Here is a 21,551-nt window from a genome sequence, read left to right on the forward strand (position 1 = left end):
TGAACAAGGGTCCTGTAGGGACTAGAAGAAGATAGAATTAACTGAAGTAGAGAGGTTAGCCCTGGGAAAAGGGTAGAAAATGTGTGATTGTGCCAACAGAGAGTAAAAGAGCTAGAGAGGGATATAAAAAATTAATCCTATTCCATGCCAGGGAATGAGCAGCACAGTGAGTACTCATAAATAAACCAGAATGGTTTTGGGCCCCTAGGAAGTAAGTCAATGATAATAATATTAACAACTACTACTGATGCTTCTACAACTATGGCAATGACTAATACCATCATACCGCTACTGAACATTACCATCTGGAAATTCTCAAATGCAACTGCAAACTCCCAATATTCAAACCAAACTCATAATCTTGGCATCTTACTCTCCCTCAATCCCTAGCAATTCCATCCTCAAGTACTGTTTTCCTTATCCTCTGAATATCTCTGGAACTCATCTACTTGTTTCAATCCCCTTCACCTCCACATCTAGTCCTAGACACCATTAAGCTCTCATTCGGACTACAGTATTAATCTCCTGCCATCATTTTCTACAATGCAAATTCCAAAATACAATTTTGATCACAAATGTTTCATGTTACTCTCCCATTTCCCTTCCCCCAACCAGCCTTTGATGGCTTTTAAATGCTATTTGATGAAATCTAAAGGCCCATTCTTAACCAAAAAAGACCTTTCCCAAAAAGGCCTGTGGTATTAATCAGTTTAGCTAAGCTAACAATATTTCCTAGAAATCCCTTCCTTACATGGTTTCAGGTTAGAATAGGCCACAAGAGAAATCTGCATGCAATTTTGAAGGCAGAGGTAAAGCTGCAGCTTTATGCTCTGAAGGTCAATATAGGGCACCATGCACTGCTGCAGCTTGTACATGTTGACCTTGATCTGTTTGCTCCCCTTATTTGACAGAGGGCAGCGTCTGAGCCTCCAGCTCTGGCCAGATCTTCTTCAGACTCTCCGGATCCTGGCACACCTAGCCTCCCTGGGGCAGGTACGTGTGAAGTTCCATGGTAAAAAAATGCCAGCTCTTCTTGGAGGTCACCCACATTGTCAAGATTGGAGGGGGCAAGAGTCAGGTACAGGTTCCAGTTCATTCTTGTGGGTTCTAATTTGTCCTAGTGGATTCTAGCTCATGTCCAGTTGTTCCTTCTGACTGCCAGCCACACTGACCCACCACTGGATGCAGATACAAGCCCTCTATAGACTTCTGACCTCCCTAGCAATAAACATCTTAATTCCATATCACTCTTAATAGTTCCACTTCCCTGCTGGAACTCTGAACAGAAACAGTGCCTATTAATTTCCTGTCTTTCCAGCCTGATTCTGAGCCACCATTCCTTTTACTCTGTCCCGTAACCACTGCATATTCCCACTACACAGACTGTACGCACGCTATTCTTTCTGACTAGAATCCACCCTCATCTGTTCCTGGCCTTTGACTAGTTAGAGCCCATCTTTCCTGACATTACCCTCAGAGCACTGGGTACCTTTATTTCAGAGCACTTATAGTAATTAGACATTGATTTTTAATGAAATCTATGTCTCTCACTGGCCTATAAACTTGCCAAGAATAGGGACTATATTTGATTCTGCTCACAGGTGTATCCCAAAAGCACCTAGGAGAGCACCTGGGACATCGTGGGCACTTGACAAATATTCGTTAAATGAGTGAATGAATGAATACTGGCCCGGTGCCAAGCACAACGTTAAACACTTTATGTAGATTATTTCACGTAACATCTACAAACCCTAAGACTGGCAATGTTATCATTCCCATTTTACAGATAAGTGGATGAAGTTACATTGCCATAAATGGTGACACTGGTATCCTGCCACTTGCGCGAAGAAATGTTTTACTTTGGCATTCACACTCTAAATTCTTTTACCCTTCATAATGCTATTTAAAAATGCTATTTCATAACAGCCAACTTAATAGGGCTGTTTTTTCACTTGATGAATGAAGAAGCTGAGATTTAAGAAATTAGTTGATTTGCCTAAGGCCATGTTAGGTACTAGCTAATACTGGAACCCAGGTCCAACATCAAGTTCATTGCTTTCTTAAAAACTTGATTTCTCTACCTCTCTGCAGCCAAGCCCCAAATTTGGCTCTATACTGCTATCCATATTCAGATTCACCAAGTCTCTCCTACCATGACTGACCTCTACTGTAAACTCTCTATGAGCACTATCTTCTTCTCAAAAATCAATAAAGTTGATTTTTGACATAGCACAGCACCTTAAACAACACACAGTTGGTATGCTAATGACCATCAATGCCATGGCTTGTTTTTCATTAGCATCATTTTAACACATCTTAAGCCCTTTAATAAAAGGATATCTAGAAAGGAAAAAAATGCATAGCGTGCCATATTTATACAGAAAAGTTTTTCAAAAGGTTGTGGTTAATTTTTTATAAGGAAACGGAAGAAAGAAGAAATGAGAATTAAAATTGGAAGAATGCCAGAGACTGTGCTCCATAAAAATCTATTTCAGGAATACATGTGAAAAATTCTGCCAGTTTTTATACAAAGTTAACCCTCAAAATTCCTAGTTACAAACTTATATAATCTTAAAGGGTGAAAAAGAAAATCACCTACCACTTTTTTGTTTCAAGTTTTTGGCACAGAGCAAATGACTTTTATGATCTTCTAATGTATGCAGCCTCATTTAACACTACATGCCCAGCTATTAGTGTCAACAGTCAATGTGGCTAGAGCAGACTGGCAGACAGCATCACTGATTCATCTCAGGCAAAAACAGGCTGCAGTATCTATAATTCTGATGATGTCCAAAGAGGGTAAAGAATTGGTCATAAGCCAAGTATTTCCTCTTGGAGCACAATCAGAAGGAATGGAAGTAAACAAAACTCAGAGTTTGCTACATTTGAATTTCAACTTAAAACGTGGTTCTTTCAGTCCAGAAAAAGGGTCAGTGAAAGGAAGTGCAAGAAATAATTTGCAAAGCCAAAGTGTAGTCCCAAGACTGGACAATTTAGGTATGTTTTTAGAATACAGCAATGTTTTCCTTATTCATTTAATTCCATTGACAAGAGTTATATGACTATTTCGCCTATACTATGCTAAATATTTAGTTTGTATTTTGAATATAATTCCTCCCGGTCACCTATAATCAAGCAATGAATTTCCTGTTTTCCTCAATTTAGTCCATTCGGTTTTATATAACATCTATCTCACCCACCAAATACGTAATTAAACATCACAGAGTTAAAATAATAGAACTTTATCTATTACGGAATCTGAGGCAGCTGCTTAAGTAGACCATCAGGATAAAAATGATGCAGATACCAGTCAGAAAGGGAGACAGAGTTACAAATGTGCCCAGGAGACTATATGAACCAGAAAAGCTTTTCTTTTTCATCTTCCTAGTCCACTTAACTGTCTCCTCGCAAACAAGAACCCACAAATTAGAGGACTCTCATTAACAAAGGGTCCCTAAAACAGAACCATATCTAAAACTCAAATGGGACATAAATTATAGTCATAGAAAAGAAGGAAGGAAGGAAAGTATAGAAGAAAGAAAGGAGGGAGGGAGAGAGGTTGGGAGGGAAAAAGGAAGGAAATCACTTTTAATTACCCTATAGAATAGCATATGAAGATTTTATATATTATAAAGAAATGCTCTTTGCCAAAAATCAAACATTCATCTAGTTTTCCTATGAGAAACTACTAATGTCAACCATAGAAGCAAGACTAATAAATAAGTGGCAAAATCTAATATTTAAAACTTAAATATTTTTATAATTGATTTTTGTAACTCATTTTATAACTCATTTTTTAAAGATCAATTTAAGTCGAAATTATACCAGAAGGTGTTCCAATAAAGGAAGATGTGTTTTGGTATTTAGAGGAAATGTAAATATGAATTATAGTTTATTATATTATTATAACATACAATATAATACAACATGTTAATAATATTAATTATTATATAATGTTATATTATTTATGTATTATAAGTAAATGGGCATTTATTTAAACATGAAACCTCTAATCTGGCAGTGATGAAAATAGAAATTTGTGGTATGAAAGGTATTTAGCTATATTATTATCAAATTAGTTATATATCATTTCAAGACAATTATGGGGCTAGGATATAAACTTGACTCTAATTTATTCATTAGTTTCACATATATTAAAAGTACCTAATTGACTCCAAACCTAAGACTATGACCTTTACACTAAATTAGTTTAGACAGGAAATATCTGGGCCCTTCTTTCTCTTGTGAGCACTTGAAACAGAAAGACCATACTCTAGTTTCGGCTGCCTGCAGACAGCACAGTGAACCTCGGTTAGTCCGAGGCTTTTATGATGTGGAAAATGTGTACACATTGTAGGACTTGCTTAAGGCAAATTCTCAAGGGATTACTAATGAAAGAAAATTCTACTAGACCAAAGACTCAAAATATTTTAAAAAATCAAACACCCATTACATTGTTCTGATAGTTGACTTTAAGAAACTGCTAATGAAGTATGCCAACCCTCTGGAATGCTCAGCAATTACTACAAACTAATTTTACTACTCTGCTCAAAAAAGTCTAGGGCCTAATTCAACTTTTACTAAGTGAGAATTTATCAAACCCCAACTTTTTTTTTCTTTCCCTTGATAGAGACTTGACTGATGGTTTAAAACACACTCTAGAAAAAGAATATATTAAGAGAGGTTAAGGTGGTAGCTCTGCCTCTTGTATTTGTAAATAAGACTGCACTAGCTGAAATGGACACTTGGAGCCACATTTCATGCCAGAAGTTTGGAACTTCCATCACCCACTTTCTGCGTACTGGAATAAATGCAAAATTGATTTTGGAGGAAGTTTTAAAATGCGTCTAGGCATTCCTTTACCCTACTTTAGTGCAGAGGTGCTCTGGCCTTCTTTTTTGATACATATATTTAGGAAACTCCTATTACTCAGCCCTGTAGACTCTCAAAGCACAAGATTCTTTACTTGACTGAAAACAAATAATAGCAGGTAATTTCCAGGAAATCTCAAGTAAGAAAATAAGTATGAAGAAATTCTTAAAACATCAAAACCTTACTTCTTTGAGACACTGTAACATCACACACACCCACACAGAACTGCTTTAAGAAGAACAGTTATAATTTATTGAGCACACACTGTGATCTTTACTTACATCACAATGCTCTCAAGGCAAATATTCTTCTCATTTGTTAAAGAAGAAAATAATCAGATCTTGAGAGGTTATTTCTCTCAAAAACACAGAGCCGTACCATGGGCCTATATTAAGGGATACTATAAAAAAAATACCCCAACAAACATTGCTGAATCTCACTATAACAATGCTGAGGACATTTTGCATTACACTACACTGCATCCACATTAAAAGAAATTATAGCAGAAATTTCACTCTGGATTCTATACAGGAACAACTTTGTTCCTCTTAGGCAATTGGTTTGTTTTCTCATGGATGAGCTTTTCCATTAATCATTAAACTTTTTGTGTTTTCCTCTTTGCCTGGAAGATAGAAAAATCAGTATTAAATGTGGGACCAGCTCTAATAAATATGCAGGATTTCGGAAAACAGATTTTGTAAGCTATGTCTCCCCTAGCTCACATCATTGTATCTTTTTCTCACTGATATTCTCAGATTCTTTTTTATCTCATCTTGAATATCCATACTAATACAAACTACATATCTGCAACGCTATCTACCAAAATCTTCTAAAAACTCACGAGTTGTATATTTCACTATATATAAATTATACCTCAACAAGTACTGGGGAAAAGTACAAAAGAAAAGCCATTTACAATAATCAAAATCAAAGGACAGTAATACAAATATTTTTTGTACTCTCTTAGAGTTAAATCTTGATAAAATATTCTAAATTACTTCATCCTTCATACTTAATAGTAAAACACTGAATAATTTTCCTCTAAGATTGGAAACAAGGAAAGGCAAGGATGTCTACTCTCACCATTCTAACTTGGCACAATACTCGAAGTTCTAGACATTGTAATAAGGCAAGAAAAACAAATTAAAGGCATATGCATTGGAAAGAAAGAAATAAAACTGGCATATGCATTGGAAAAAAAGAAAGAAATGACATTATCACCAGTGCATAAAAAAAAAAAAAAACTCATTATCGTCTACAAAAAAAAACTCAAAGGATCTATATAATCTTAGATCCAAAATGTGAATTCAGTAAGGTTTCAAGATATAAGCTAAACACACAAACTTTTGTATAATGACAACAAAAACATGGAAACAAATTTAAAATGAAATATTATTTATAGTTACTCAAAAGAAAATACAAAAAAAACCAAAATATTTCAGATTTGCAAGATCTGAAAGTTCTTTAGGTCTGTTTCACCACAATGTGAATAATTTAACACTTCTGAGCTGTATACTTAAAAATGGTTAAAGGTGTAAATTTCATGTATATATCTTTTATCACAGTAAAAAAAATATATAAACAATAACCAATGCTACAAAATATTAACTTTAAGAAAAAGTCGCATTTGTATAATACGTACAAAATGCCAGAGATCACCCAAATAATTACATAAATCACAATATTTTTATACTACTCTGAAAAAAGTTATTGCTTTTTTCTTCCAGAAAACATAATAATCACTTTAATATTAGCAGAATATGTAGTTATATCAAGGAGGTTAGACTACCATTAGGTAATTTTAGTTGGAGATATAAATCTCTATATTCATAGATATTGCTGAGTATACGTGCTTAATTTTGTTTCTAATAGAGGCTACATTTTAGGACCTTCAATCCCTCCTATGTTTATTATTCTGGTTCCTTATGGGCTCTGAAAACAAAATTCACAGATACACTTCCAAGCACATTATGGAAGTAAATATGCCATACTATAACTAATGAAGAACATACTTGACCTTTAATTCCTTATTCAAGGATGAAAATAGCTCTTGACATATGTACTGGGATAAATTTTTAAAAGAGAAAATACCTCCTATTCCAAAATGACAACCCCCTAACATATGTAGCAGCGAACTTTACTTTCTGCCAAAAATGCTCTTTTGGCAATGATTTTTGACAACTGAAAAAGCTTTTCCACATATATACAGTCCACTTGATTTTAAGAATCCCTGATGCCTCCGTAAAGCTTTCTTTAATATTTAAAATGTCTATTTGCCTTTAATTTCTGCAGAAAGTTCCAGAAATAACTTGTTTCAATTTTCCAAAAATAATGTGTTGAAATGTGTATTTATTGAACAAGGGGGAAGTAGATGTGGATGAAAAGTAGATGTCAGAGATTGGGAAAAGTATTCAATAAATTTGACAAGTTACTTTTTCAAGTACCCTAAAAGAACTAAAATCAGCAAAACTAATAAATTAATAAAGGGTACCCTCTTGTTAATACATAATAGCAAATACTAGCTTCTAGTGTCAAAATTAGTTTCTAAAAATGGCAGCTGTAGACCAATTTCTAATCCTACTTTGATTCTTCATGAAAATTTTGCCTGTTTTCTTCTCCCCAAACCCGGCCCCACCCTCTTTCCGGCTTGATTTTTCACACTGTTAAAATGGAGAAAATAATATCGCCATCCTTTAGGATTCTAGATTGAGAGATGCTAAGTAACTAAATATTATCATCTTGGATGTGATCAAACCTAAAGCTAAATGAAAATGCCTCCATCTGGTTTCACATACAGTAAGCTGATTATAGAAAATGTTCAATTTCTCTTTCTTTTCCATAGAGTAACTAGCATATATTTGTTGGGTAACTGCAGACTGACTGATTCTAAATATAAACTAAAATGTGTGCTAAAATCATTGTCTTGATTTTTTAGCAATCACTATGAACGTCACATACTGTTACAGATTTTATTTATTAAGTATCTTGAAAACATGAATTTTAAATAACAGTGATGACAAAATTACACGTAAAAATTTTTCCATCAAATTCAATGATTCAAAGTATATCCACATTTGTTGACTTTTCCTACCATACTCTCCATGTATGACTACTCATATCACAAAGCCAGTGAAACGTAGTATTAGGACCACATCAATTAAAGCAGATTTTACACAAATAAATTTTAAGTGGGCCACTTCTCTTACAAAAGAAAGATGGTACTACCTTAAATGAGATGTGTATCTAAGCAGCCCTAAAATTCTAAAATCTTAAAATCAAACAGAAAGCCTTGAAATAATCTTGAAGCTGCTGCCTCGATTACTGCTGATCCATCTTCCAAATCTACAAATGCCCAATTTACTTTCAAAAGTCAGCTTTGCTGCAAATACACTAATGGAAGAGAGAGGAAAACTTTTATAAAAACAGCTACTGCCATCTTGTTGAATTAGATTTGGCACCAGTTCAGACTTTGCAAAGTAGTGGGTAAAAGAGAGAAATGTTCAAAATAATCCTTTGTCAAACATAATGTCCCATTTCACTGGGCTAAGCAAAGGAACAAAATAACACAAAAGTCTGAAAGCTTGGGTGTCACAACCAATTTAGAAAAATCAAGCAATGTGGAAAATTCAGCATACTCAGTGGACCAAGGATATCATCAATTTCAAAAGAAAGGAGTTCTCAGAGATCTTTAGGTCAGCCACAGAAGAGACCTAGTGACCATTCAACCACCTAACACTAAATCTTCAAAGGAGTCAAGGAAACATAGGCCAACCACTTGTTTGCAAGTTAAAAATAAAAGTAAAAAGAGAAAAATTTATTTATCATTTCCAGAGCCTAACAATCCCAGTACCTTGGCTTTGTCGGCAGATAAATGTTAAATGGGAACTAACATAAGAAATAGTGGAGAATAAATAGGCAAACCTATTTAAAGTTTTTAACTTTAATTTAGCCCTAGGGAAACTGTTGGCTAAGCCTAGTTCACCTTTGACAAATAATGCCTGAAAAGAATAGAAATAGTTTTACCACCTTCTAAAACCTTAAGCAAAAAGTTTTAAAGAATAGGTCCCAACTAAGCACAGGGAAAATTCTGCCCAAAACATTCTGGTTACCTCAATGTCCAGCCTCCACCAGAAACCATCTATCAGATCCTGCGAAGGGGCACCTCTTCTTGGTTTGTAATGCAAGGGTTCAGTTTTCACTGTTTCTTTTCAGGTTTCAGAGGACTGCATAAGAACCTGCCTCTCTGCTGCCTCCTTGTGCCCTCAAGACATATTCATGCCCCCTGCCTCACCTTCCACTTGTCCTTAGAGAGTTAACAGCCTCCCTGCCTCAGTAGCTTCCCAAAGAGGGTGGGGGTGGGACAAGGATGAAGCTCAGGTGAGATCCTGGGACTTGGCCAATGTGCTTGTCTAAGGAGGTCATATGTCCCTACAACTGGTAGAGGAAACTGAGGCACTGCTTCTCTCCTCCATGAGGGAAATTTCCTCCAATGGAGGATATTGAGAACAAGCAGAGGAGAGCCTGGAGGGGACAGTGGGAATGTTATATGTCTTCAGTAGCTGCTGTTCTCAAAGGCCATCTCTGGCAATGTACATGGAGGATGGGAGTGGTGTCTTCAGTGTCCACCACATACTCTTGTACCTGTAACCAGGGCTTCTGCTCAGAACTGGGAGGTCTGGAACACCTGCCCTCACCTACGTGGATTCTCCAAATTAGAGTGCATGAGTGAGTTCATGTGTTTTGCTAGCAGATAGAGGAAAATAGAAGCAGCTGAAGTTTGAAATAGATAGATGTCCTCCAGGCGGTGGAGGTGGAGACGGTTGGGGGGGCAGGGGGCACAAATACAAGATTAGGACCAGAAAGTAGTCTATCACATACATCCCTTCTCTGACTATAAACTCTTGCTCATTCTCACCAAACCTGTTCTCCAACTTTATTTATATCTTCTCTCCTCAGTGGCCCTAACTGTCTGCCTTTCTCCCAGCCCCCAGGATTTAAGGAGTCTTTCTCCTCAAAAGAAGAGGTGGCCTGAAAGAATAATCTGAGGAGCCAGACAGGATTGAATGTTATTATTAACATGCAAATATCTTATATTTAATATGTAACTGTTCCAAAGAGAACACACAGAATTCAGGAGAGTTTCAAAACTTACATAAAATAGCCAAACTAAGCAGCACAAGAAAAAAAATTTTTTTGCAACTATGTGTAGTAATGAATGTTAAGTAGACTTATTGTGGTAATCATTTCATAATATATACAAATATTCGAATAATTATGTTGTACATCTGAAATAGACAGCAAATCACAAGACTAGATATATTAGAATGTTGCTCAATTTTAGTTAAAATTATTAAATTAGCCCTTGCTAAGAGCCAGAGCTGCACTGGAATGTAGTCATGTCCTGGGGCAGGTAGGCCTGCTTATAAAGCAAGCTTCAGAGGTTATACTCTGCTTAAGATAACAGAAGAATGTAAACTGTTAAATATGAAATGTATAGCTCTGTTCTTTCCTTTCTGCTCTTAAGATAATGTCACTGACCCACAATCCCAAGATGTCTTACAGGCCTCTCTTTCTGTTGGAAAAGTCATAATCACGTAAACCTAGTCATAATCACGTAAACCTGAACAGGATGCCACCAGGAGCTGAATAAATCAGATTGCTAAAGCTTGCATCAGAACTGACCAATCAATATAGCCCATGACCCTAAACCCCTTACTCATGATTACTCATGATTTTTGCTCTATAAAACCTCTTGTCTGTAAACCATCGAGGAGTGAGCTTTTGAGCGTTGGCTTCCCGTTCTACCAGGTAGCACCATTCACAATAAAATAGCCAATCTTTCTCCACTGAAAAGTCCAGTATCAGTTCTCATTGTCTCACTGCACAAGCGGGTGGGTACAGACTCTCTGTTGACTCACTCGGTTTTACCTGCAACTAATATAATGTTATATGTCAATTATATCTCAATAAGAAATGTCAAACTAATAACTCGTATCTTTTAAACAAGAAATTTTATTTTTGAGACTCTATCCTAAGGAACTAATTTCCAAAATATAGAAAAGAGCAATGAGCAAGCATGTTCATCACAGTGTTGTTTATTACTATCAATAATATAGTGATGATGAGCAATGATTAGGAATCAACCTAGTGGAAAATTATGTAGGGATTTTAAATGTTCACTGTTCAATTGTAATTAAGTGAAAATTAATATTATAAAATTTAATGTAAAAATATATAAAAAGTAATATATATAGTATGATTAAAACTGCAAGAAAAAAAGGTGGAAGAAACATCAAAATATTAAGAGTGGTTAACTTTAGTTAGTAAGATTATGGTGATTTTCTTTCTTTTTATAGTCTTATAATTTCCAAATTGTTCATAATTCTGTAATGGAGAGGGAAAGCTTTTAAAAAGGCAAACTTCTTTGGAAGAGGACACGTTTTACTTGCATAAAAAAACTTTTTCTGCGTTTAGTTGAAAACTAATCCTTTTAATATGAGTACCCAGGAAATATGCCATTTTCTGGAAGGGCGCTTGGAGCAAGAAATATGGAGAATGGGAGCAAAGCCAGCCAAAGAGAAATTTGGCCTACTTAGAATCCTAGTTCCCTATGATTACCAGCTAAAGAGCAGATTTCACTGCCTGATATTCCAGGTTCTTCATAATTTGTCACTGTGTATCCAAACGGTATATGTGCACGTCTTAGCTGAACCTGTTTGTCTGGCTTTCTCTTTGCCTATGGAAATTCTTCCCATCTTTCAGAGTTATTTAATTCCCTTCCTTCCAGGAAGGCTTTCCCGAACCTCTGATGACCCCAGCCTTTACTATTTCTCCTTCTTATTAAGGTATTATATAACACCTTAAGTTTGCATCACCTTTTTCTGGTATTAATACAATTCTAATTATCTTGTTAATTACGCATGTGTAAGTAAATGTCTCTATAGCTAGACTAAGTTCTTTGAAGACAAGGATTTAGATGGTCTATAAACAATATTTATTAGACAATGGACAAATAGAGAGAGAGAGAGAGAGAGAGAGGAGAAAGAAACACGGAGACAGTGAAAATGCAGTTCTAAAGCCAAGTTGGTATTAATTTCACACTCTCAGTGATGTTATCTAAATAAAATATGTTGCCTGTTTTAAAATGTTCCTACTGTCCTTCCATCCCTAGGCCATATACTTTCCTTTAAAAAACAGAAATAGCAGTGATGTTCTTTTTGCTTACTCATTCATACCAATTCTGCTGTCCTTTTTGGGATTAAACAGATTGGACTGCAAGATGCCTCACCAAGATTCACAATATAGTCTACAGCCATATAAAGAACAAAAAGAAATGACCTCCTAGGAATCAAACTTAAGACTCATCACAAGATCATACTTCTCTTATGGTCTTGTCTGAATAACAACTATGAATTTGTGCCTCCATTTTATGGCCTTATTTAGGCACTGGGCTTTAGTCTATCAATGTCCCCATTAATTTAAAAAAGATTCTCCAATGCAAATGGTTCAATACTTTAGAAACAGTGAGCTACAATGAATATGTTCCTGTCTGCCATCAAATTCTATTCTAGCACTTAAAGATAATGAGCACTTGTACTATAGCAACCTGTCTCCTGAGACATTAACAAGAGTTATGTATCTTAAGAGAAAATACATAAATCATAAATGAAAACAAATCAAATGACCAAGAAAGGGACAAAGAAAAACCTATCTTCCATTATTTTTGCAGAAGGAGCACACAAGGTCCCTATAATTGTTGACTCTGAAGGACAGCAAAAACAAATCAATTCACTTTCCTACTCCACAGAACTACATTTTGCTATAACACACATATTTTTGTAAGAGTCCATGCTTGTTCAGAATCCACCACTTACTAGCTGGGTGATTTTGAACTTTCTTTGTATTTCAGTTCCTTAGTCTGTAAAATGGAATTATCATCTGCTATAGCAAATCACAGAATCATAAGAAAGAGAATAACATTATCAGTCTGGGTTTATCTGTTACCTTATAATGGGGTGACACACCCAACAAAAAACAGTTCAATCACACACTCCATGAACTAGATAACTGTTCTTACAGTTATCCTAAAGTTTTAAAAAGAAAGATAGCCAGATTTTTTTTAACTTTCCTTATTGGTTTCTCCAACATTTGAAAATCCACCATATATCACTGCCAAAAATGTGTTGAACATCTCCTGTTATGACCTAACAGTGTTGTCCAGATATTATCTTTTGGCATATGCTTCCTAAGAAAATGTTTTATGTTTTCACATAATTCAAAGCATGTTCTTACTTTCATACTAAAAGAACAATAATTCCACATACAGGAAGTTTACAGGTTGTTGTTGCTGTTGTTTAAGATTACTCCCATGAAAATTAATTCTATGGTCAATAGATCATATATATGAACACTTAGCTAAACTTCTTAATACAGTGAAAGATCCATGGGCTTTAGGGTCAGGGAGATTTGTATTCAAATACCTGTTCTGTGACCTAGAGCACATAATTTAAATTCCCTGCTCCTCATTTTCCACATTTAGTTCTGAGTTGCTGTGATGATATAATGAAATAATATATATAAGGGCCTAGACTCTGAAATAATTATTTCCTACCTTAAATCTTTTCCTCCTATGCCAGGACCTATCAAACGAACCCTGGATACAAGACAACTTTGATACAGCATCCTTCTTATACATTAATAGGGGAATGCCATGCGATGTAAAATTAAGTGGATGATGGCATGAATTAGATATACAATATAGCAAGAAGTAGAGAAACAGATATATCGACAACGGCCCTAGACTTGACTCGCATGCTTGAAAGAGACACTAATCTGACACACTTTGAAGATCGCACCGCATATTCATGGGAGGTTCAAACCAGGATGTGTGAAAAAGACAGAATTTCAGAACAAACCGGCAGGGAGCTTCCTTGTTCACCCCACCCGACCCCACCCGCCCGGGTGGTTCTGGAGCCTAGAAACTGGGGTGAGAGCACAAGTGACCTCGTCCTCCTCCCTCCCCCATTCTGCCCAAACCTCTGGGTCACAAATGGTGCTGAATCATTAGCCTAACAGCAGCAGCTCCCTGTTCTGCCGCTCCCGAGGGGGACAGGGTCCCCAGAGCAGAGACCGTCCCAGGGGGTGGCCGAGACCTCAGGGACCTGGGGGCGTAAAGGGGATTCGGGGAGGTTCAGGGCTTCAGGTACTCACTCCCGTGCGGAACCCCAGCCCCGGTCCTCGCCTCCCCGCTGCAGGCAGCTCCAGCGCGTCCGGGTTTCCCACGGGCGGCCACTCCCGGGCCGCAGTCTGAGCTGGTGGTTTGGTGCTCCCCTCCGCTCGCCCACCGCCAGTGCAGCCACCACCAGGGCTCCGGCGCTCGACCCCGAGCAGCTGGAGCAGCTGTCGCTGCTGAAAGGGGTGGTGGCTACCCACGGGCTAGACCATTCATGGGCTGCGACCGGGGGTGCGCGACGTGCGGCGCGGAGCTGAGGCCGAGGGCGTGTCGGGGCGGCGACGGTTGGGAGGAACCAAGGACCAGGGGATTCCTAAGCCCCTTCTGCGCGGGGAGGTCTTGGGGGCAGCGGGGACCGTCAGGCGAGCGGCTTCCTTTCCTGGCTGTTTACAGAAAACAGTCTTTTGGCTTTTCCGAGCACCACCCCCCCCTCCCCCTGGTTTGCCTTGGTCCCGCTCGGGTCTCCTTTAGAACGCGGCAAACAGAGGACCTAGCAACTGGGGAAACTGGGCGGTGTCGCCTGGGCGGTGTTCCCTCCTAAGAAGATGCGAAAGGAGGTGGCCTGAGCCTTGTTCGTGTCACCTCTTGTTCCAGCATGGGATCTATGGTACCAGTTCATGGTGCACATATTACCGCAAAACAGAGCTGGGCATCTTGAGTCCCTGAAGGGGGTTCCTCAAATCTTTTATCCTAGCATCTTTGTGTAACAAAGAATAAAAGGGTATCCAAGGCCGCTTGAAAGTTAGAAAATAAAATCAAGTAGAGCCCCATCCTTTGTAGAAATTAGGAAATGAGGGATAGTTTTGAATCACAGTGTTACTGAAAACATTGAACCACAGTATTGAAATGAAGATTTAGGAAACATATACAGACCTATAAAAGATTATTAAGGAAATCTTATACAGATCTATAAAAGATTATTAAGGAAATTTTTAAAATATTTGAGGGTCATGGTAACCATTTTAGAGATTAGTGTCTTGGGAATGGGGAGGGAAGCATGTCCTTATATGAAATGAACTTTATAGAACCCGACGGAGAAGTTCTCACAGTCATCCCTTGAATTTTTGTGAAAGCACTTTTGTGGTCCTTGGCCCAAGCTGTTGCAGAAAAATCAGACCTGCAAGAAACCAAGCACCACTCAGAGTTGGAGAACTCAGGTTTATTACACTGGAGGTCTCAGAAGAGCTAGGCCTCTGAAGATCTGGGCCCCAAGCTCAGGGATAACCTTACTTTTATAAGGCTTATCTGCAAACAAGCAAAAGGGGATACATCTGTTATCTAGACAGAACAAGCAAAGGCAATAAATCTGTTATCTAGATAGAACAAGCAAAGGGGAGTCTTCAGTTGATCTCGAGGTCACCCTGCCTAGCAGCCTATACAGCAAGCGTGTCTACAGAAGCAGAACAGAGAGCTGATTACAAGGTTAGCCATTTGAGTGGAAAATTCCTCTTCAAAGCTACACAGGTTCATTCTAGACCATGATGGAGAAGGAGATAAACATATAGTTTTCATTATAGAACAGAAAGGGGCAAAAAAGACAAATTGGTAATATTGTTGCCAGATCATTTTTTATGTAGAGAAACTGGACTCAGAGTTATTTGTGCTGGATTCACATCTCCGATTACGAGTGGCAAAGCAGGCATCGTAACCTGGAGTTTTTAACTAGTGGCTTCCCATTAGAAAGCCTCCAGGAAATATACACTAAGCCTTATCACGTCCATGATTGGCACTTGAATGTTTATCCTTCATTTGTGAAAACTAGGTTTCGTGGTGGAGAAAGAGGCCGTTAAGTATCCAAGGTGGACATCACCCTTCGGTTAGGAATAGGGATCAGAAAGAAGAGGCTAGACTTCACCCAGAGCTAGCCTAGAAACATCAATGTCAGAAATGCACTGTTAGGGTCATTTAAGGGTGAGGCAGTACTCTTCATCACATTTTTATTAATCATTTTTCACTATCATTTATACTATATTGCACTTTACACTACACTTAAACTGTTATTACTATATTATACTTTATACTATTATTCTTCCAATCTCAGAGTTTTTAAATGAACCTAATGTCATATACCTTACTAGAATTTAGAGAAGTAACAGGCTCTTAACAATTTTCCCATCATCTTAAGGAAGCTTTTTGAGAAATAAGAAATAAAATTAAATTACCTTATGTTGTGCCATTGTTATTATGTCAACTCTTTAAAGATTCACACATCAGTACCAGCGCAACAGAAATCCCCAGAGCTCCGTGTTGCTTAGGAGTCTGGGCACTAGATCCCCAGGGAAGCCTGGCAGCTGAGATTCAGAGCCAGGATGGCCTCGGCCTCAGAAATATGTGATTCTTCTCTACATGCACAGTTGTTCACTTTCAAAGGAGACAACAAAGGAACAGAATTGGAGTAAACAGATGCCTTTTGAATTAGTATTCTCTGTCTGGTTGACAGGGGTATAAAAAAAGAGGATAGGTGGTCTACCTGAGACCAAACTGTGGTTTAGTACCTTATCAGTTGTAAACCTGATGGACTGGTGACATCGCTAGCCATCTGTTTATATAAGTTGATGTTACTGGAGTGTATGTTTCTGAATGGAGGACAGGAAAATTTTGTGTCAGTGGCTTTGAAAATTGTCAAAAAGCAATGCAGAGAATGGTGTGGTACCTGAAGGTCTAAGAAGTACTACTTGGGCCCTGGAAACAAAGTACAGCACGGAATTGGAGAGAGGGCCATTCTCTCATCCGGTCTACCGTAAACCTCTGTGCAGCTTTGCCACCAATACGGAAGGGCTCTGCCCAGAAAAGGCATATGCTCGTAAAGGACACTGGTGACCAGTACAGGGGCAAGATCATTGGACTAGGAGTGTAGAACAGTAGAGCATGAGTTGAAACTGTTCCTAAACACCTGGGAGACAGCTGACTGAGGATTTCCTGTCATAATAAGGGAGCCTGGATGAGGGAGATGATTGTTAAATTTAAGATAACCGTATTTAGGCAGTGATACTAAGAGTATAATTAGGACAGCATTAAATTCATGCATTAAATTTTAGAAAATTGACATGTTTATATCAGTAAGTCATTTCATCCAAGATGATAATAGATTTTTCCATTTGTTTATATTTTGTCACATTTCCCAAGGATATTTTTATAGCTTTATTCACATATGTTCTGCACCTTTCTTATAAATTTATACCAAATTATGTTGTATCATTCGTCTTTCAAGTGAAATGTTCTTTTCATTTTCTTTTCTAGGTGCTTTTGCCTGAATGGAAAGAGATTGGTTATTTCTGTAATTTATTTTGTATTCATCCAACACACTAAATTCTCTTATTTGTTTTTTCACAAGAGTCTCGAGTTTTCTAATAAAATGGGCATATCACCAGCATCAAGAACTTTATCTCCATTATTTATACCAGTTATTGTATTTACATTTGCTAGAATCACCAATACAAGTGATTATAGTGATGCCTGTCTGATTCCTGGTTTTAAGTGAAATATTTAATTTTGCCATTTGAGATAATGCTTGTTAGTAGGCTTTTCTTTATTATATAAGTAACTTCCTTCTTTTGCTTAAGGCTACCCTTGGCATTGGTTGCTTGACCTTTATCTGATGTCTTTTCATCACCTATTGAGAAATGGTCAGGTTATTTTCCCTTTAATTTTTAATGAAATCAATATATAGATAGACTTCCTGGAATTAAACCACCCTTTTATTCCTCTAGTACAGCCTGTTTTGTCATGCTGTATTACTCTTTAGATTCACTTCTCTACTATATCCTCTGATATATTATGTAAACATTTGATATTTATAGTCATAGGTGAAATTAGCCCGTACTTTTCATTGTTATTGTTGAATTCCTTCTTTGGCTTTGGTATTTGAGGTAGTCTGGATTCATAAAATTAACTCAAGAAATTTCTATCTTTTTCTAAGACCCGCAATAGTTTAAACAACACTGGAATTATCCTTTAATGGTTAGATTAAAATTTCAACTGTGAATCTATCTCTGCCTGCTGCCTTTTTCAATAGGAAATCATTAATCACTTCTCCAATCTCTTCTATACTAATTGGTCTATTCAAGTTTTCACTAATTCTGTGTCATTTGTAATATATATTTTCCTAAGAAAGTATTTATTTCTTCTAGGTATTTTTTAATGCTCTTTAGAGTTGCCTTTAATATTTAATTAGAATTCTTTTAATTTCTTTCCTAACAAGATTGTTTTTTTAATTAATCAATTAATTAATTAATTTAATCGAAGAAAAGATTTAAATTTTTTCCCCCATCTAGATTGTTAATATTGCCTAATTTTGATTTCATTCTCTTTTCCTAATCAGGCTCACATGGTATTTAACTATTTTTCGGTCTTTTAAAAAATCAGTCTTTGAATTTATTATTCTTTTTTACTATTTTATCTATTTCAATAATTTCAACTTTTATAAATATTAATTGTCTCTTCAAAGTTTCTTTTGCTTTGTTTTTGTTGTTATTGTTCTTACTGGATTTATTAAGTACTTAATTCCTTTATTTTCACCTTTCTGTTTCCATAATTAAGGGCAACACATTTTTCTGAGTTCAATTTTGCTGTTTCCCATTGTTACACTTTTTGTCTGACTTCTGTTTATTCTTTCTTTTCCCTTTGAAACTTCATACAAATTAGGTCCTTTGGACCTGATTTCTATTTCCTTTTGAGGTTCACTTTTTTTGCCTTATGCTTTGAGATATTTCTCAGCACTTGATTTTTCAAACTACTGGTTCAGATTTCAATGGAGACTACCCTCTCCTTCAGTTCTTCTCCTGAATTTTTTATTTTGGAAACTGTGTTTTCAATTTCAGAAAGAATTTTTTATGCTGGTCTTTAATCTTTCTTAGTTCAAGATGTCACTGTCTCCTCTATCAGCAGTCTATCAGTGGTATGTTCGTTCTGATGACTGCTATCGGATGGGTTATTTTCCCATACCGACTCATTGGAGCTCAGATGTTAAATAACAGAAATCTCACAGACCATAAAAGATGAAGCTATATCTACCTACGGTGGCCTATAATTTAAAGCGGAGGCTGCCAGATTCTTTTGTTGTCTTGAAAGAAACCCTTCTGCTGTCAGGTCTCCCGCTACTCCCACAGCCTGAAGAGCAGGGAGACCCAGGCTTTCTGCACAGCTCTTTCTTGAAGTTGTGAGGGCAAGAAGATCTGAGCCAATATTGTCTTCTGTCTGGAGATTCCCAGCATTGTGAATACAAAACAATAATATATGGGACCTTCATGACAAAGATGGGTTTAATTTCATTTAATTTGGGGGTTATTGCTGCTTGCTCATCTTCCTAATTTCAGCTGAACCCATTTTGAGGACAGTAACTTAGCACAGGCATCAGCAATCCCAGCAAACTGGGGAGAAGTGGCACCAGAGATAGCAACAGACTGATTTCTTGGAAGCTCAAGCAAAGAGGATGGAAATGGCAATTGCTCTATGATAACTGGGTGTCCTAATTTATTGGGCAACTCTTCACTGGCCGCATTTACCTCCCTGAAATAACTGAGGAAGATGCTGAGTGGAACTCAAGGTACCTCAAGAGAAGGTAGGAAAAGAACCTAGAAAAGATGAGAGGGAAAAGCAGGAATACTAACTTGTATTTATTGTGTCTCCTTTTTTATCCACAGCTGCTGAAGTTTAAGGAAACACAATTTTATAATCAGTGTGATGGAAAAGGAAACTGAGTCATAGGATCATTTGCCAGAGTCACATTAAAAATTAAAGATTGGTCCAAGGACCAAAGTCTAGTCCACCTGGCTTATAACCCATAATGCCATTCCTCTTTCACTTAGAGAAGGAATGATTCAAAGTAAAGCAGATAAAAAATAAAAACCCTCAAACATTTGTCATACTGATTATGGTTCTATGATTTTATAATTAGATTTGAGAGACTACAACCTTGTCAGGCTCTCAAGCAAAGAGAGTAATCTATAGTCTCGTTCAAGATTCCCATACAGGAATGATGAGTTTTAGAGAAGGAACATGGTCCTTCCTACTCAATTTAACCCCATTTCTTCACTCTGTTAAGGATGTGGTTTTCTGTTTGCTTCTCCTAATGACAGATGCCTTTCTTTTTATAATTATAATTTGCACATCTGGTTATTTTAAGATGACTATAACATTTCTAGTTGATAATTATGGTAAATCAATGTTTTAATAACAGGATTTCAGTGTATCAAGTTTATCTTCAGAATTGTAAACAATTCAACCTAAATTCATCTAAGAAGAGACTAGCCTGGTAGAGTATTATAAGAGAGCTAATAATGATAGTTATTTTTTATCGAACTTTCAGTAAGTAAAATGCACAATACTAAGCACTTCATTTAATTCTCATTTAAAACCTGTGAAGAGACCATATTATTCCCATCTTATAAATGAGGAAACTGAAATTTTAATAAATAATTTTAGTAAATAACTTTCCTAGTGTTAGAAAGTTAGAAACTGCCGAAGTGGAACTTAAAACTAAGTTTGCCTAAATCTAGGTCTTCCTGATTCCTGGGCTCCACCTTACTTGCTTCACTTTAAGGCCTATTTAAGAGAAGCCAACATATTTCATCCCATTTGTGGACCCAAGTATCTCAGACACAGAACATTTTATTACCAGCTCCATTCGTCAAGAAAACCCATTCCATCAGCCAAGGAAATAATACAAAATTAAACTTGCAAACCTTTTGGCCTACTCGCTCAGATAGCAAGAAGAGTAATTTCCTTAAAAGTACAAGGAATAAAAATCTGACTCATGAAAAATAAATTTATCAAATATATTTCTGTACTGCCTCTGACCTGCCTTTTTGCCTTGTCACTGCCAAGACTAATAGATCCAATAATACTCTCAAAATATAGAAAGTATTGAAATTTACCTAATTATACAAAGATAAAAAAGTATTTTTGATAATATACAGAGCATTTACCTTCCAAAGGTTATGCTATCTTTTTTCCTTAAAGTATCATATACTAATCCACATGATGATTTTGCATTTTCAGTGAGCAAAAATAAGTTCCCTCATATTATTGTCTACTCTTCCCTTATACTCACTGCCAAAACAAAATAAATTAGCATTTTAGGTGCTTATTGTTATCTAAATATTTAAGAATAATATCGAGAACACAGAAGCAAGCAAAAACAGACTCAAATATGTCACAAAAATTTATAATTTAATTAATAAAGCATTCCTTATTTTGCAGTCATTTGCCTATAATTCCAATAAGAACATTGCCTTGCACATAACATATAATCAGTAAATATTTGCTGAACAAATGAATGAAATCTTGATTATAGCAGATTAAATCAGTAAGCCTACAACATATGTAGGCATAGTGGAAAATTGTTTTTCTTGCCTGCCCAGAATCCATTCATCCTATTCCAGTGATAACATTTATTCTGGTGCATTCCTATCATCTATGTGTATTGGATAACCAAGGTGTCTTCATA

The 21,551-nt window shown here is 36.7% G+C and overlaps 1 protein-coding gene across 1 annotated transcript in view; it reads right to left on the reverse strand.

Annotated features, from left to right (window-relative positions):
* TTLL7 (tubulin tyrosine ligase like 7) overlaps positions 1–14,291 on the reverse strand; it is a 135,183-nt gene extending 120,892 nt beyond the window's left edge. Inside the window, exon 1 of the mRNA XM_011355686.2 lies at positions 14,083–14,291. The gene's annotated coding sequence lies outside the window, so the exon portion shown is untranslated. The remainder of the gene's footprint in view (positions 1–14,082) is intronic.
* Positions 14,292–21,551: the final 7,260 nt, after the last annotated feature.

Source organism: Pteropus vampyrus, unplaced genomic scaffold (assembly GCF_000151845.1).
Source record: "Pteropus vampyrus isolate Shadow unplaced genomic scaffold, Pvam_2.0 Scaffold22, whole genome shotgun sequence".
NCBI lineage: Eukaryota > Metazoa > Chordata > Mammalia > Chiroptera > Pteropodidae > Pteropus > Pteropus vampyrus.